The sequence below is a fragment of the Chlorocebus sabaeus genome, chromosome 19 (assembly GCF_047675955.1).
Source record: "Chlorocebus sabaeus isolate Y175 chromosome 19, mChlSab1.0.hap1, whole genome shotgun sequence".
Taxonomy (NCBI): domain Eukaryota; kingdom Metazoa; phylum Chordata; class Mammalia; order Primates; family Cercopithecidae; genus Chlorocebus; species Chlorocebus sabaeus.
The window spans coordinates 204,584-222,366 of NC_132922.1; the positions used below are offsets into that span (position 1 = coordinate 204,584).

The 17,783-nt window shown below is 47.2% G+C and overlaps 1 long non-coding RNA gene across 1 annotated transcript; it reads right to left on the bottom strand.

Moving 5' to 3' along the window:
* Nucleotides 1-5,255: 5,255 nt before the first annotated feature.
* On the bottom strand, nucleotides 5,256-17,735 carry LOC103223649 (uncharacterized). The gene is made up of 2 exons (XR_012089407.1): nucleotides 17,416-17,735; nucleotides 5,256-17,282 (listed from the first exon to the last, which is right to left on the bottom strand). It is a non-coding gene; the product is annotated as an uncharacterized lncRNA (long non-coding RNA).
* Between the last annotated feature and the right edge of the window lie 48 nt (nucleotides 17,736-17,783).

Sequence of the window (17,783 nt, forward strand, 5' to 3'; positions counted from 1 at the left end):
CATAGGCACATACTACCATACCTGGCTGGTTTGTTTTTGTTGTTGTTGTTGTTGTTGTTTTGTAAAAACAGGGTCTCACTATGTTACCTAGGCTGGTCTTAAACTCCTGGGCCCAAGCCCAAGCAACGGCCTCCCAGGATGCTGAGATTACAGGTGCGAGCCACGGCACCCGACCCGAAGTCTTACAGTCTCAAATTTCATCTTAGATCCTAACCCCCATAACCTTCCTCAAGCCTCTTCCCTTCCTTCCCTCCCTCTTATCAGATGGTCACTCCCAGGTCCCATGAGTGTAAAGACCATGAGACAGGGGATGCCACCCCCAGTTTTATCTGTGGACATCAGTCTTGTCCCCAGAGCACAGATGGAAGATCGTCGGCCTTAAAGTCTGAAAGAGGGGAGCCACTCTTCATTTTGCCACCAACTTGTTGAACATGGGCAAATTACACAATCCCTCCAGATCTTGGATTCTTCCTCTGAGCAGTGGTGCTGTGGGGACCACATGCCACGTGTAAGCCCCAGACACAGGCCCTGGTGTTTGTTGGTGATCATTTGAGGCTCACCTTTCCCCTGCTCCTCACACTGGGGCCATGGCCTCCCAGTCCCCCCAGGGCTGCTCTGTGCAGCTCAGGGACATGTTAGTGAAAAGGCAGCATCTCTTTCCTGAGGGGGTTTATGCTCCTTATGTCATGCACATTTTATCCAATTTACACCTTCCTCCTGTGCTCCTCAGAGCATCATCGTATGGATGAACAAATGGGGGTCCACAGGAAGCTGAATATCCCTCCTTGAAGTTCTCTCCTCCTCTGGCCTGTGGGCCATGGGTTTTCCTTCCTGACCACCATCCATTGTCAGCGTCCTTCCAGACTCCTCCTTCTCCTTCTTCAATGACAAATCAAGATGCTGTGTCGTGACCATTTTAACATTTTCTTCCCTCTATAGTGCATGAATGGCATAGACAGTACAAAGCACAAAATTGACTGGACTTAGAAGGGAGAGATGGAATTGCAACAGTTTCCGCAATCCTGACCACAGCAATTCTAAAAAGTCAGAGAACATTTTCTGACAACTTTCTGAGATTAGAAAACAAATGCAGGCCGGGCGCGGTGGCTCAAGCCTGTAATCCCAGCACTTTGGGAGGCCGAGACGGGCGGATCACGAGGTTAGGAGATCGAGACCATCCTGGCTAACACGGTGAAACCCCGTCTCTACTAAAAATACAAAAAACTAGCCGGGCGAGGTGGCGGGCGCCTGTAGTCCCAGCTACTCAGGAGGCTGAGGCAGGAGAATGGCGTAAACCCGGGAGGCGGAGCTTGCAGTGAGCTGAGATCCGGCCACTACAGTCCAGCCCGGGTTACAGAGCAAGACTCCGTCTCAAAAAAAAAAAAAAAAAAAAAAAGAAAACAAATGCAAACTATCAGTCTTTATTGTACTCATATTTCACAGAAATCACAAACACAAAATAAATATGCCAATGGTTAAAACTGCAAACAGACATTTAATAAAGATGAAAATTAAGAGTTCTACCTTCACCATGGTGAAGTCCTAATGCCACCATTTCCTGAATCTGGATTTTTATGCATCCAGGTGTCTGATCACTACCCCCTACTTCTCTTGGTCTCTTTCTTGCAGCATTACTACAACATCCACATTTTTTTTGTTTGTTTGTTTTTGAGACAGGGTCTTGCTGTGTCACCCATGCAGGAATGTAGTAGTGCAATCTCAGCTCACTGCAACCTCTGCCTCCTGGATTCAAGCAATTCTCCCACTTCAGTCCTCAGAGTAGTTGGGACTATAGGTGTATGCCACCACACCTGGCTAATGTTTGTTTTTTTTGTAGAGACAGGATTTCATCATGTTGCTCAGCCTGCTCTCAAACTCCCGAGCTCAAGCGATACACTCACCTCAGCCTCCAAAAGTGCTGGGATTACAGGTGTGAGCCACTGCGTCTGGCCTTTTTTCTTTTTTAACTCCATAAGAAATGTGCTTCAATTACTATTACTAACAAATTATCCTCAAATTTAGTGAATTAAAACAATTAAGTTGTTATTTACAGTTGTTTGTGTTAAGGGTAGAAATTCAGGAAGGACTCCAATGAGAAGCTGTTGCCTGGGTCTCTTTTGAGGTTTGGTTGCAGCTGGAGGTGAGCCTGGCTCAAGGTCTGAGATGGTTCATTGAGAAGGTTGGCAGTGGATGCTGAGTGTGAGCTGGGAGCTCTGCTGTGGCTGAAACCAGCATAGCCACTGGGCTCTCCTGCATGGTGGTCTCAGGGTAGTTTCTCTTCTCTTTTTTCTTTTCTCTTCTCTTTTTTCTTTTTTTTGGAGACAAGAGTCTCACTCTGTCACCCAGGTTGGAGTGCAGCGGCATGATCTTGGCTCACTGCAACCTCCAACTCCTACCTCAGCCTCCCGAGTAGCTGGGATTATAGGTACCCGCCAGCATGCCAGCTCATTTTTTTTGTATTTTTAGTAGAGGCGGGTTTTCACCATGTTGGCCAGGCTGGTCTCGAACTCCTGACCTCAAGTGATCTGCCTACCTCAGTCTCCCAAAGTGCTCGGACTAGAGGCATGAGTCACTGCACCCAGCCAAGGGTAGAGTTTCTTACATGATGGCTGGTTCCCATCACAGTGAGGATCCTGGGAAGGCATGGCCTTTTCTGGTCTAACCTTGGGAGTCCTACAGCATCACTGCTGCTGTGCCTATTGGTCAAAGCAGTTGCAAGCCTACCCAGTTTCAAGAGGGGGGTCACAGACCCTACCCCTCCATGGGAAGAGTGTCAAAGAACTTGGGAGCTGTGCCATAAAACCACTACAGATCTCCAGTCCACGTGTCATGAAACCACCGCGAACCTCCAGTCCACTGACCCTCACACTTCCTCATCATCCACTCAAGTTTCTTGCCTGACATCAACCCTCCCAACCATCAGCTTGTCCTTCTCTTCTGGATCATTTCCATCAGCAAACAAGCACAACTTATGTTAAAGAAAATGGTAATTCTCACCTGATGGTACAGCACATTCAAAATCATGGCATTTACAACACTGTTATGCCTTAAAGAAAGTGACAGTTGGCCGGGCGCTGTGGCTAACACCTGTAATCCCAGCACTTTGGGAGGCCGAGGTGGGAGGACCACGAAGTCAGGAGATCAAGACCACAATGGCTAACACGGTGAAACCCCATCTCTACTAAAAATACAAATAATTAGCTGGGCGTGGTGGCGGGTGCCTGTAGTCCCAGCTACTTGGGAGGCTGAGGCAGGAGAATGACATGAACCCAAGAGGCAGAGCTTGCAGTGAGCCGAGATCACACCACTGCACTCCAACCTGGGCGACAGAGCGAGACTCCGTCTCAAAAAAAAAAAAAAAAAAAAATTCTTCTTCTGGTTTAAGAAAGAAATCTCACACATAATTATACCTTTCACAAAACAGATTTCTACCAGTGCAGAAGATGATATGCATCAGAGTTGAAGTTTTTAAATAGATTGCTACTATCAGGATTTTTTTTTTTTTTTTTTTTTTTTTGAGACACGATTTTGCTCCGTCGCCCAGGCTGGAGTGCAGTGGTGCAATCATAGTTCACTGCAACCTCCGCCTCCCAGGCTTAAGCCATTCTCCCCACTTCAGCCTTCCAAGTAGCTGGGACTACAGGTGCGTACCACCACACCCCACTCATTTTTGTATTTTAGCAGAGTCATGGGGTTTCACCATCTTGGCCAGGCTGGTCTCGAACTCCTGAACTCAAGTGATCCGCCTGCTTTGGCCTCCCAGAGTGCTGGGATTAGAGGTGTGAGCCACCACACCTTGCCAGGAAATTTTTTAAATCTCTGAAATCTGAATGTCTTACTAGACTCCTTCATATAATGTACCTGCCCAAAGACACTTTTATTTTTTTTTTTTGTTTTTTTTTTTTTTTTTTTGAGACGGAGTCTTGCTTTGTCGCCCAGGGTGGAGTGCAGTGGCCGGATCTCAGCTCACTGCAAGCTCCGCCTCCCGGGTTTACGCCATTCTCCTGCCTCAGCCTCCCAAGTAGCTGGGACTACAGGCGCCCGCCACCTCGCCCGGCTAGCTTTTTTGTATTTTTTGGTAGAGACGGGGTTTCACCGAGTTAGCCAGGATGGTCTCGATCTCCTGACCTCGTGATCCGCCCGTCTCAGCCTCCCAAAGTGCTGGGATTACAGGCTTGAGCCACCGCGCCCGGCGACACTTTTATAATAGCTGAACAAACAACAGAATTATACACTTTCATGAAAGTCTTTGCACTGCAGCAGGGTCATAGCCCCAAGGAGGACAGCACTGCAGCTTCGACAACTCTCTCTCTGACATACAAATTTTGGAGAGTTTTCCATTTACTGTGATGAGTGCAAAGGGAACAGGCCCAGCAAAGTATGCCAGGAGCTATCAAGCTGGAGAATGTTTGATGTTTGGTGAGCGCTTCTCAGATTTCCCCAATTCCTCCCGAAGATGCACTAAAGTTGGTGATGACAGGGCTCTGCCTGACAGGGAGAGTCCCTGATAGGTTGCTGGAGACCCTGAACAGAGATTTACCAGGCCTCTTACACCCACAAACTTGTCATCCTGGAACTCCCAGCATAATTACCTAATTTGATTAACAAACACTGTCTTTTTTTTTTTTTTTTTTTTTTGAGATAGGGTCTCGCCGGGCACGGTGGCTCAAGCCTGTAATCCCAGCACTTTGGGAGGCCGAGACAGGTGGATCATGAGGTCAGATCGAGACCATCCTGGGTAACATGGTGAAACCCCGTCTCTACTAAAAAAACAATACAAAAAACCTAGTCAGGCGTGGTGGCGGGTGCCTGTAGTCCCAGCTACTCGGGAGGCTGAGGCAGGAGAATGGCGTAAACCTGGGAGGCGGAGCTTGCAGTGAGCTGAGATCCGGCCACTGCACTCCAGCCTGGGCGACAGAGCGAGACTCCGTCTCAAAAAAAAAAAAAAGAGATAGGGTCTCACTCTGTCACCCAGGCTGGAGTGCAGTGATGTGATCTTGGCTCACTGCAACCTCTGCCTCCTCAGCTCAAGCAAACCTCTCACCTCAGCCTCCTGAGTAGCTAGGACCACAGGCACCCGCCACCATGCCTGGATAATTTTTTATTTTTTTGTAAAGACAAGGTTTCACTATGTTTTCCAGGCTGGTCTCCAACTCCTGGGCTCAAGTGATCCACCTGCCTTGGCCTCCCAATGTGTTAGGATTACAGGCATGAGCTACCATGTGTAGCCTCAAAACCTGTCTTTATCCTCTGGATCTAATAGCTAAGTTCTAAGTACAATCTTTTTTTTTTTTTTTTTTTGAGGCGGAGTCTTCACTCTGTCGCCCAGGCTGGAGTACAGTGGCACCATCTTGGTTCACTGCAAGCTCCGCCTCCCGGGTTCGCGCCATTCTCCTGCCTCAGCCTCCCGAGTAGCTGGGACTACAGGCGCCTGCCACCGCGCCCGGCTAATTTTTTGTATTTTAGTAGAGACGGGGTTTCACCGTGTTAGCCAGGATGGTCTCGATCTCCTGACCTCGTGATCCGCCCGCCTCGGCCTCCCAAATGGCAGGGATTACAGGCGTGAGCCACCGCGCCCGGCCAGTTCTAAGTACAATCTTGCTACATAGGCCACAGGATAAGAGACAAAGCAGCTGGGAGGGTGGCACTTCTTCCCTCCCCTGCCTCACTTTCTCACCCACCCACCTTATTTCCTGCAGCTTCAAACAAACTACTTGCATGTGAATCCTGGTCTCAGCTACTTCTTCTGAAAGAATCCAATCTAAGGCATCCTGTTAATTATGACACTCACACTTAAATTATCAAAGCCTAGTTAATCAATATTTTTACTCTCTTCCTGAACAATACAAGGACCAGAGAAGTATTTAACTATTTACTCCAGTCCCAAGTTAAATTTTATTATTATGTATTTTAATATTCTTTATTTTTCCTTTTTTTCCCTGATGTTTTAGACAGAGTCTCACTGTCACCCAGGCTGGAGTGCAGTGGCATGATCTTGGCTCACTGCAGCCTCGACCTCCCAAGCTCAAGCAATCCTCCTGCTTTTAGCCTTCCAAAGTACTGGGATTATAGGTGCGAGCCACTGTGCCTGGCTATTATTTTTCTTTTCAAGACCGATAGGAATTGTTATCATTGCTTTAAACCATCAATGTTTACTTAGATTTAGCCAATGTTACCTCTTACTGGATTCTTCATTCCCTTTTCTTGTCAGATCATCCTGTGATACTTTTTTTTTTTTTTTTTTTCTTCTGAGACAGAGTCTCACTCTGTCACCCAGGCTGGAGTGCAGTGGTGCTCGGCTCACTGCAAGCTCCGCCTCCCAGGTTCACGCCATTCTCCTGCCTCAGCCTCCCAAGTGGTTGGAATTACAGGTGCCCTCCACCACACCCGGCTAATTTTTTGTAGTTTTAGTAGAGACGGGGTTTCACCGTGTTAGCCAGTATAGTCTCAATCTCCTGACCTTGTGATCTGCCCGCCTTGGCCTCCCAAAGTGCTGGGATTACAGGCGTGAGCTACCGTGCCCAGCCGATACCACTTCTTTTTGCGTGAAGTACACCTTTTAAATATTTCTTTAATGAGAATCTTTGCTAGTAAACTCAGTTTGTCTGAAAATGTCTTCATTTTGTCCTTGTTCCTGAAAGATAATTTTACAGGACATAGAATTCTGGGTCAGGTCCTTAGTTTCCATTATCACCTCCAAGGTCTCATCCATTGTCCCCCTCTGGCTTTCCTTGTTGTTACAAAGCATCATCTCTCAGTCACTCCCTTGAAGGTCATTTTTCATGCATCTCCAGCTACATTTAGGACTTTTTTGTCTTTGGTGTTCTGAAGTTTCTTTTTTTCTTTTTTTTTTAGACGGAGTCTCACTGTCTCCCAGGCTGGAGTGCAGTAACACAATCTCAGCTCACTGCAAGCTCCGCCTCCCGCATTCTCCTGCCTCAGCCTCCCAAGTAGCTGGGACTACAGGCGCCCGCCACCATGCCAGGCTATTTTTTTGTGTTTTTAGTAGAGATGGGGTTTCACCATGTTAGCCAGCATAGTCTCGATCTCCTGACCTCATGATCTGCCTGCCTCAACCTCCCAAAGTGCTGGGATTACAGGCGTGAGCCACCGCTCCCGGCCCTTGGTGTTCTGAAGTTTCAATGTGGTATATCTAGGTGTGAGTTTACTTTGTATTTTTTTCTGCCTGAGGTTCTCAATTATATAAATTTATATGAATTTCTCAATTACGTTACTTTCATGAGTTTAGAAATTTCATAGCCATTCTCTCTTCAAAGATTTCCTCTGCTCCATCCCATCTCTTCTCCTTCGGGCACTCTAACTAGGCTCATGTTGGATTTTCCTATTCTAGCCTTTATGTCTCTTAACCCTTCTTCCAGGTTTTCCATATCTGTGTCTTTCCAGGCAGCATTCGGTATACTTTATTCATATTTATCTTTTAGCTCATGAAGTCTCTCTTCGGTTATTTAAATCTTCTGTTAAAGCTGCATACTAAGTTTTTAATTTAGTTGAAATTAAAATTCAATGAAATTTGAACTAAATTAAAACTTTCCTTTTAGAACTTCCATTTGGTTCTTTTCAAACTGCTTGACTATGCTCTATAGTTTCGTGGGTTTTGCATATATTTTCTTTCTTTTTCTTTTCTTTAGAGACAGGGTCTCACTGTGTTGCTCAAGCTTGAGTGCAGTGGCATGATCATGGCTCACTGCAGCCTCAACCTCCCATGCTCATGTGATTCTCCCACCTCCCAAGAAGATGGGACCACAGGTGCATACCACCCTTTTTGGCTAATTTTTTATTTTTTTGTACAGACAGGGTCTCGCTATGTTGCTAGGCTGGTCTCGAATGCCTGGGCTCAAGAATTCTCCAGCCTTGGCCTCCCAAAGTGCTGGGATTACAGGTATGAACCACCATGCCCAGCCCTAAAACATATACAGATGTAAAACATAACACCACCAATACAGAGGATGGGAGGGAGAAATGAAAACATACGGCTGTAAGAAGGCTCTCACATTATTTGTGAGATGCTATAACTTTATGTGAGTGTAGACTACGACAAGTTAAAAATATATATTATAAATCCTAGAAAGAACATTTTAAAAATTACAAAAGACACAATTAGTAAGCTAAGAATGGTAATAAAACAGAATACTAAAACATACTTGATCAATCCATCAGAAAGCAGAAAAGAAGTGGAAATGGAACTAAGATGGGACAAATAAAACAAATAGCAAGATTTAAACCCAATAATATCGATGATTTCATTAAATAGAAATGATCTAAACTCAGATTGAAAGGCAGAGATTATCAGAATGTATTTAAAAAGTGAGACACGGCCGGGCGCGGTGGCTCAAGCCTGTAATCCCAGCACTTTGGGAGGCCGAGACGGGCGGATCACGAGGTCAGGAGATCGAGACCATCCTGACTAATGCGGTGAAACCCCGTCTCTACTAAACATACAAAAAACTAGCCAGGCGAGGTGGCGGGCGCCTGTAGTCCCAGCTACTCGGGAGGCTGAGGCAGGAGAATGGCGTGAACCTGGGAGGCGGAGCTTGCAGTGAGCTGAGATCCGGCCACTGCACTCCAGCCTGGGTGACAGAGCGAGACTCCGTCTCAAGACTCCGTCTCAAAAAAAAAAATAAATAAAAAATAAAAAATAAAAAGTGAGACACAAACTATAAGCTACCTCAAGAAATGAAATGTTAAATATAAACACTAAGATAGGCTGAAAGTAATAGACTGGAAAGAAAGAAAAATAAATGAGCCAGGTGTGGTGGCTCATGCCTGTAATCCCAGCAGGGAGGCCAGGGTGGGAGGACAGCATGAGCCCAGGAGTTCGAGACCAGCTGGGGCAACATAGTGGGACCCCATCTACACACACACACACACACACACACACTAGCCAGGTGGTGGCACACACCTGTAGTCCCAGCTACTCGGGAGGCTGGCAGATTGCTTGAGCCCAGGAGGTCAAGGCTGCACTGAGCTGTGATAGTGCCACTGGACTCCAGCCTGAGCAACAGAGTGAGACCCTGTCAGAAAGGAAAAGAGAGGGTAGGGGAAGGGAGGGGAGAGGAAGGGAGGGGAGGGGAAGGAGAGAGAGGGGAAGAGGAAGAAGAAGAAGAGAGAAGAAGAAGAAAGAAGAAAGAAAGAAAGAAAGAAAGAAAGAAAGAAAGAAAGAAAGAAAGAAAGAAAGAAAGAAGAAAGAAGGAAGAAGGAAGAAGGAGGAGGAAGAAAGAAAGAAGGAAGGAAAGAAAGAGAGAAAGAGAATTAGAAGAAAAGATCAGAATCAATGAAATAAAAAACATATACACAATTGAGGGTAATCGATGAAACTAAAAAGCTGGTTCCTTAAAAAACTCAATAAAATTGGTAAACCTCTAGCTAGACTAATCACGAAAAAAGAAGACATAAATATCCTTACCAGGAATGAAAGCACAAATATCACTATAGATTCAGCAGATATTAAAAGAATTATAAAACTATGAACAACTTTATGCCAATAAACTTGACAATGTAAATCAAATGAACAAATTTCTTGAAAGACACAAATTACCAAAGCTGGAACAAAAAGAAATAGAAAAATCTGAATGGCCTCATAATTATTAAAGACATTGAATTACCAATTAAAAACCCTTCCACAAAGAAAACTCCAGATCCAGGTTGCCTTACTGGTGAATTCTAGCAAATATTTAAGGAAGACATAATACTAATCCTACATAAACATTTCAGGAAACAGGAGGCAGAAAACTTCCCAACTCAGGTTATGAAGCTAGAAGGTCACTACTGAAAATTTGGAGAAATCATATCACCAAAGAAACTACGATCTAGTTTGTCAAATCCTCTGACAATTCAGCTCCTAAAGTAATCCCTACAAAAGCCAGTAAGCATTTGATCCCATAGAAGAAACTGTGCAGCCTCCAAGAAGGTTCCTCTCCAGTATCTTTCTAGATGTGGACACGAAGTGTAACAGACAAGGAGGAACATTCCAGAAAACTGAGCCGGCACTGCCAGGAAAGGGGACTTCACTATTTATGCTCAATAGGATTTGGCAAGTGCCATAGACTAGAGATTGGGTCTAAATAGGGGTCTTTGTTTTATTTATCCGATTCATACTCTTTTGTTCTGTTTTGTTTTTTTGAGACAAAGTTTCACTCTTTTTGCCCAGGCTGGAGTGCAATGGCACGATCTCGGCTCACTGAAACCTCCACCTCCTGGGTTCAAGCGATTCTCCTGCCTCAGCCTCCCGAGTAGCTGGGATTACAGGCACGCGCCACCACGCCCGGTTAATTTTGTATTTTTAGTAGAGATGGGGTTTCTCCATGTCGGTCAGACTTGTCTCTAACTCCCAATCTCAGGTGGTCCGCCCACCTCAGCCTCCCAAAGTGCAGGGATTATAGGCGTAAGCCACCGCACCTGGCCCTTACTCTTTCTTTGTATGTTTGGGACACATGTTTTAGTTTATAAATCATTGGATTAAACTAGTGTACACTGAGTTGGTTGGAGGATGAATGACAAATCTTTTATAAGTCACTGGACCACAAGGATCTACCTCTAGACCCGAAGGAGCAAACTGCATATAAGTCAGAGAACCTAAATTTTGAGCTGAATGCTGCAAGTAGTTAGAACTTTTACAGTGGTCTCCCTTGGGGATAAGGTGAGTGAGTTTCATATACAGGAAGCAGAGAGGGCATGGCCAAAGGGGCAGATGGTCCCCTAATATTGATTTTCCAGTTTTCCTATAATTTTAGAATCCCCAGTCAGCACGCACACCTGGTCTTTATCCATTCACCTGCTGACGCACACTCAGGTTGCTTCCTAATCTTGGCTATTGTGAATAATGCTGCAGTGAACATGCTGGTACAGATATCCTCCAAGACATTGATTTCATTTCCTCTGGACATACATCCAGATGTGGGATTGCTGGATTGCATGGTAGTTCTGTTTTAATTTTTTACTGTATTCCATCATGGCTCTTCCAATCTACCTTTTCACCAACAGTATACAAGGGTTCTCTTTTCTCCACTTCCTTGTCAACATTTGTTATCTCTTGTCTTTTTTTTTTTTTTTTTTTTTGAGACGGAGTCTGGCTCTGTCACCCAGGCTGGAGCGCCGTGGCCAGATCTCAGCTCACTGCAAGCTCCGCCTCCCGGGTTTACGCCTCAGCCTCCAGAGTAGCTGGGACTACAGGCGCCTGCCTCCTCGCCCAGCTATTTTGTGTTTTTTTAGTAGAGACGGGGTTTCATCGTGTTAGCCAGGATGGTCTCGATCTCTTGACCTCGTGATCCGCCCATCTCGGCCTCCCAAGTCCTTTTTTTTTTTTTTTTTAAGACGGAGTCTCGCTCTGCCACCCAGCCTGGAGTGCAGTGATCAGTATCACTAATCAGTGATGTTGGGCCCCTGTCATACACTTGTTGGCCATTTGCATGTCTTCTTTGGAGAAATGTCTATTCAGGTCCTTTGCACATTTTAAAATTGTGTTATTTGCTTTTTTGCTATTGAGTTTTGTAAGTTCCTTATACATTTTTGATATTAACTCCTTATCAGATATATGATTTGCAAATACTTTCTCCCGTTCCATGGGTTGCCTTTTCATTTTGTTGACTGTATCTCGAAAAGAAATTTATAACCTATTCTTTTAAACTACACAATGGTCTAATGAAGGGATAGAGAGAGGAGAGTGGCAGCCAGGTCACGTCACATACATCACAAATCCACTCCACATTCTCATCTTCCCATCCGTGTAAACCACCAAGGGGTCCAGGCTTCACTCAGCCAACCAGGCACAGTCATAACTACTCCCAGGCCTTGAGCCAAAACATGGAATCCAGATTCTCTTTGAAGTGCATCCATGATGATAAACTTGCACTAACCTACAATTCATTCTTGGCTTTGTATCCTCATAGTCCATTCCTGCATGTATTCCCCCCAGCCTTTATTGATTGATTTATTTTTGAGATGGAGTTTAGCTCTGTTGCCCAGGCTGGAGTGCAGTGGCACGATCTCGGCACAGGCTCAGGGGGCTGCCATAGTGTCAGAGAAGGCCTGGAGCAGGAAGTGCAAAGACACACAGCAGAGATGCAGCTCTGTGTCCCCTGCAGTTAAAGGTGGGCTGAGGGCATCAGTCAAGACACCACCTCCTGCACCCCTCAGATCTACTCAGCGACCACATTGAGTCTGCTCTGTCACGATTCTTCAAAGCAAAGGCTAGTTACAACTCCTATGAAAGCCTTAATACAAAAGGTTTAGCAGAACAAATACAATCCCCACTGCTACAGCTTCTCCCAAGTAACATATTCAGCAGCCACCTCCTCCTTGGCCTCACCCTCACCAGCTTTCCAGCTTGTCTCCATGGCTTGCCTGGTGACACTGCCCAGACCTTCACCCTGAGGGGTCTGAGCCCTTAGAGGCTATGGCTGCTGAAAAGACCTTTTCAGCCAGGCGCGGTGGCTCACTCCTGTAATCTCAGCACTTTGGGAGGCCGAGGTGGGCAGATCACAAAGTCAGGAGATCGAGACCATCCTGGCTAACATGGTGAAACCCCGTCTCTACTAAAAATACAAAAAATTAGTTGGGCGTGGCAACGTGCGCCTGTAGTCCCAGCTGCTCAGGAGGCTGAGGCAGAAGAATGGCGTGAACCCGGGAGGCGGAGCTTCCAGTGAGCTAAGATGGCGCCACTGCACTCCAGCCTCAGCGACAGGGCGAGACTCCGTGTCAAAAAAAAAAAAAAAAAAGAGAAAAAAAAGACCTTTCATTGTCATTACTTGGCATGGAAGCACCAAGACAGACCTAGATGAATCTTCCAAGTGCCAGACCAATCCCTGCTTGCCCCATTACACAGCAGTCACGCTCTATCCTGTTTATCAGGATCAAGTATCCCCTCCTTTGTGGCCTGCTGGTCCACCAGTATGAGGAGCTGAGAGTAACCTGGTGGTCTTTGCAGATTCAGGCTTGTGGAGGTATCCTTCCTGCAACCAGCAGGAGTGCCCTTGTGGAAGTTCCTACCTGGGAAACAGGCCCTAATCCGGCAGATCCTGAGGCTGTGGAGACAGAATGTACAAATTCTAAGTGTGAGTCCCTGGGAATGATGGTGAGAAGCAGCAAATCCCAACCTTTGGGTTCCTGGACCTGCGTCTTTGTTCTTGGATCCACAGAATGTATCTACTGGGGGCAGAGCACCATGTGTTAGGCTTTGATTCAGTGTGTAGATCCCAACTCCTCAGGATACTGTCCTAGAACCAGGACCTCAGCTAAGGCCTTAAGAAGTCATCCCATCTTTCCAGTAGCCTAGCGGCTTTTGCGTAATGCAGGATATTAGAGAAGCAGTGGATCCCATGGCAATCCACACACTACCATACCTCTTTCACTATAAAATGGCTTTCTTGGCCTGAGGCAATGTGATCCATGATCCCACGTTGGTACATGGAGTACGCTTGAAGTGCCTGGATAGTGATGCTGGCCTGGGACCCTGTGGATACAAACCCTTATCCAGAGTGGGTGTCAACTCCAGCAACGATGAAGGGCTGTAACCAACTTGCCACTAAGTAATTAGTTGGGGTGCTCTAGGGATGGTGTGTCAGCAGGGGCTCAGCACTGATCACTTTCAGCAACAGTCATCATGAGACAAGCCTTGATTAAAGGCCTGTGTTGGGTGACACTAACCTGTGCTCCTTCTGCATGATGCCTCCACTGACAGTCCACTGTGCAAGCAGAGGGTAGCCAGGGGCACAGCTGACTGACATCCATCTATCCTGCTGTTCAGCGACTCCTCTGCAGTATTAACATGAGGCAGAAAGATGCACATATTGTCTGGCTACTCCTGTAGGTCCATCTTCCCCTCTTGCCCTTTTCAGGCCCCTGACAAGCCAGCAGGACGTCACAACCCAGAAGCTCATATGCGTCCCTCCCTCAGGCCACTACTCTGTCTGCTCCTCCCTACAAAGTGGATATCCACATGAACTGCTGGAAGCTCAGCCCCATGGAGGATTTCCTATTATTGTCCTTTAGGGTCACCCTGAATGGGACTGTAGTGTACTTGTGGTTCATTTTCAGTTCACATCAACACATCAAACTGACCCATACACGAACCAGACCAGAATGTTTGTTTGTTTTGTCTAAAAGAGAAGTATCAGTGCAAAGCAGATGTGGGGCCACACCGCCACCTCTTCCTGTAAATGACTGTTACCTACTAGATAGGCTTGGGTCCAAGCCCAAGGCTACCTTTTTCATTGCAAAATCAATTGCTACTGAGCCTCTGACCTACTGACTTGGAGGATCTGACAATATCTCGCTTGGGCAGACTCTGTTGCAAGGTCACTGATGCCCTACCAGAAGGTGCTCAGTCTCTTCTTGGATCTGGTAGTGTGCCTGATACTGCTTTCACTTGGTGAGTAGTTCTCTGCTGCAGAAGGCATGGTCTTGTCCAAGAACTCTAGGACACTGCACTGCAACTCTTCCGTTGGAGTTTGCTAGAGATGCCATATGGGGTCCTTCCGACTCCAAATAAGCCCCCCGTAACCCACTGGATCTACGCAGCAGGGAAGCCCATCTCCCAATCCAAATCTTTAGCAGAGCCCTCTTTTTCTCTGAGTCCTACTCAAAGCTGGAAGTTTCCCCGTTACCCAATACAGGGGTCAGAGAGGTATCCCCTAGTGCAGTGCATGCTGACTCCAAAACACAGAGGTGCATCAATGCTGTGCCTCTTTCTTCCTTACAAGGATGCAGGATGCAGTAACTTGTCCCTGGCTCACCCTCAAATGCTGCACCCCTGAAAATGTCACTGATATGGCAGGTTCCAGAACTTCTGAGGGCTTCTCACTCATCCTCTGACATGCATTGCCTTAACAAGGCCAGAGCACTTCCTTCTCCACCGTGTCCAACTAGTATGATGTCATCGATGTTATATGGAATATCGATAAGCTACCTAAGGTCCAACTGGTATGATGTCATCAGTGTTATATGGAATATAGATGATAAGCGGCCTAAGGTCCAACTGGTATGATGTCATCAGTGTTACATGGAATATAGATGATAAGTGGCCTAAGGTCCAACTGGTATGATGTCATCAGTGTTACATGGAATATAGATAAGCGGCCTAAGGTCCAACTGGTATGATGTCATCAGTGTTACATGGAATATAGATGATAAGCGGCCTAAGGTCCAATTGGTATGACATCATCAGTGTTACATGGAATATAGATAAGCTACCCAAGGACTATTGTGACAAGAGAATAGGAGAGTTCAAACAGCACGAAGCAAGACAATTTATAGAGCTGTCCTTCCCATATAAGTGCGAACTGCTTTCAATCCTCTTTACCACTGGGAATTGAAAAGAATGTTCACCAAGTCAATAATTGCGTTATCGAGTGCCGGAGGTGCATTCACCAGTTGCAGGAAAGATACCACACTTAGCACAGCTGTGTGATCGGGGACACGACTTGGCTAAGTTTGTGCCGGATAACATCATTTATTTTAATCCACCAAGACTTAGCAGGAGCCATTCAGGTTAATTGAAAGGATGAAATGGTGACACCGCTTTATAAGTCTTTGAGGGCAAAATACCTCTGCAATTATACCTGGAATGCAGGATTGTTTCTGACTTACAATCCTGGAAAGGTTTCAGTAGGTGAGGAGTTTCAAAGGCTTCTACTTTGCTCTTCCTTACCATATGGTACCAAAGGCCTGGGATTAATGTACAAGCTCGGCCCTCTGCTAGGTACAAACATCCCAAGTATGCATTGAGACCAGAGAAGTAACCACAGGACTTGGGTTGGGATTCTGATTATCATCTGATTTCCATACGCCTGTACCCTAATGAGAGGGCCATGATGCTTCAGGGGTCCTGGTAACAACGTCAGCTCAGATCCTGTATCTAACAGCCCTTGAAAGATCTAGATAGTCCTTTTTCCAAAGTAAACTAGTTTTTTTGGTGTGTTTTTGTTGTTGGTCAGACAGGGTCTTGCTGTGTTGCTCAGGCTGGAGTGCAGTGGCGTGAACACAGGTCACTGCAGCCTTGACCTCCTGGGCTTAAGTGATTCTCTCACCTCACCATCCAGAGTAGCTGGAACCACAGGCACCTGCCACTAGGCCCAGCTAATCTTTTAATTTTTTGTAAAGACAGGTTCTTGCTATGTTGCCCAGGCTGGTCTCAAACTCCTGAGCTCAAACGATCCTCCTACCTCAGCTTCCCAAAGTGCAGGGATTACAAGTGTGATCCACTGCCCCCAGCCAGAATCAGTTACTTTTTTTTTTTTTTTGATTCGGAGTCTCGCTCTGTTGCCCAGGCTGGAGTGCAGTGGCGCGATCTCGGCTCACTGCAAGCTCTGCCTCCCGGGTTCACGCCATTCTCCTGAGTAGCTGGGACTACAGGCGCCCGACACCACGCCCGGCTAATTTTTTGTATTTTTAGTAGAAACGGGGTTTCCCCGTGGTCTCGATCTCCTGACTTTGTGATCCACCCGCCTCAGCCTCCCAAAGTGCTGGGATTACAAGCGTGAGCCACCGCGCCAGGCCCACTTTTTTTTTTTTTTTCAGACAGAGTCTCGTTTTGTCGCTCAGGCTGGAGTGCAGTGGCTCGCTGCAACAAGGCCTGGGTTCAACAGATTCTCCTGCCTCAGCCTCCCGAACAGCTGGAATTACAGGCACACACCACCACGCCCGAATAATTTTTGTATTTTTAGTAGAGACGGGGTTTCGCTATGTTGGCTAGGCTGGTCTCAAACTCCTGACCTCAAGTGATCCGCCCTCCTCAGCCTCCCAAAATGCTGGGAGTACAGGCGTGAGGCACCGCGCCCGGCCCAGTTACTTTTTAAAGTGGCTCTAGGTCCCTTTAGGGAAGGATTGCGGGAGTATTTTTTGGTATATGCTCAGATGCTGGTATTGTAAGATCCTTCCTGAGAGGAACCAAGCCTCCTTGTCAGTCAATGGGCTCCAGGTCTCAAAACTGACGCAGATTTAAACAGAATGATCACGATTTTCCACTGCAGCAAGTGACATTAGCCTTGTGATCCCCAATTTTTGATTTCTTTCTGGTTATCAAATCAAACAACACTCTAGTCAGATGCCCCAAAGAACACCATAGTTCGACAGACATTGCCAGGGATCCCTGTGGGTCCAGCGCTGCTGGCCGCCGCACCAGCCTGGGGCAGAAGCAGAAATGCAGGAGGCACGTGTTTAAATCGGGGCGCCCTCAATGTGAGGTGCGCAGGCCGAGAAGGGGGCTGCGGCAAGCTGCCAGTCTTCACCTTCCGCTCTTGGGTTTGACTCTGTAATTAGCTCTAGGCCTGGAGGAGACGAAGAGGATGGGGGAGAGGGGAATGAATGAAGACGCGCATCTCAAGCAGGGCAGCAAAAGCCTCCTCAGAGGCGCGGTTCTACAGGACAGGGGAGTCCCCGTGTGACTGGGGATTTATGCACCTGGAGTCATCGAACTGTCCCAAGGGCCATATTCCTTCAGCAAATGTTTACTGCGTACCCACCGGGTGCCCGCATCCCGCACTCTGCCCGCGGTGTGCGGCCCTGCCCAGCGCGCGCGCCTCCTCCAGGCCTCACCCACGCTCAGGACGGACGCGCGCTGGGCGGCTCTTCCTCGTCGGAGCGCCCCAGAGGTCGGGGAAGAGGGCCCGGCAAGGAAGCCCTCGCACCGGAGCTGCAGCTGCAGCCGCCGCCCCGCCGCCCCTCCGGCCCCCACGGGACAGAGGCGCGGCTCCTTCTCGCCGGTCTTCCAGGACGCTACCTCGCCCAGCCGGTTTCTCGCCCGCGCACGCGCCGCTCCGCCACCTGAT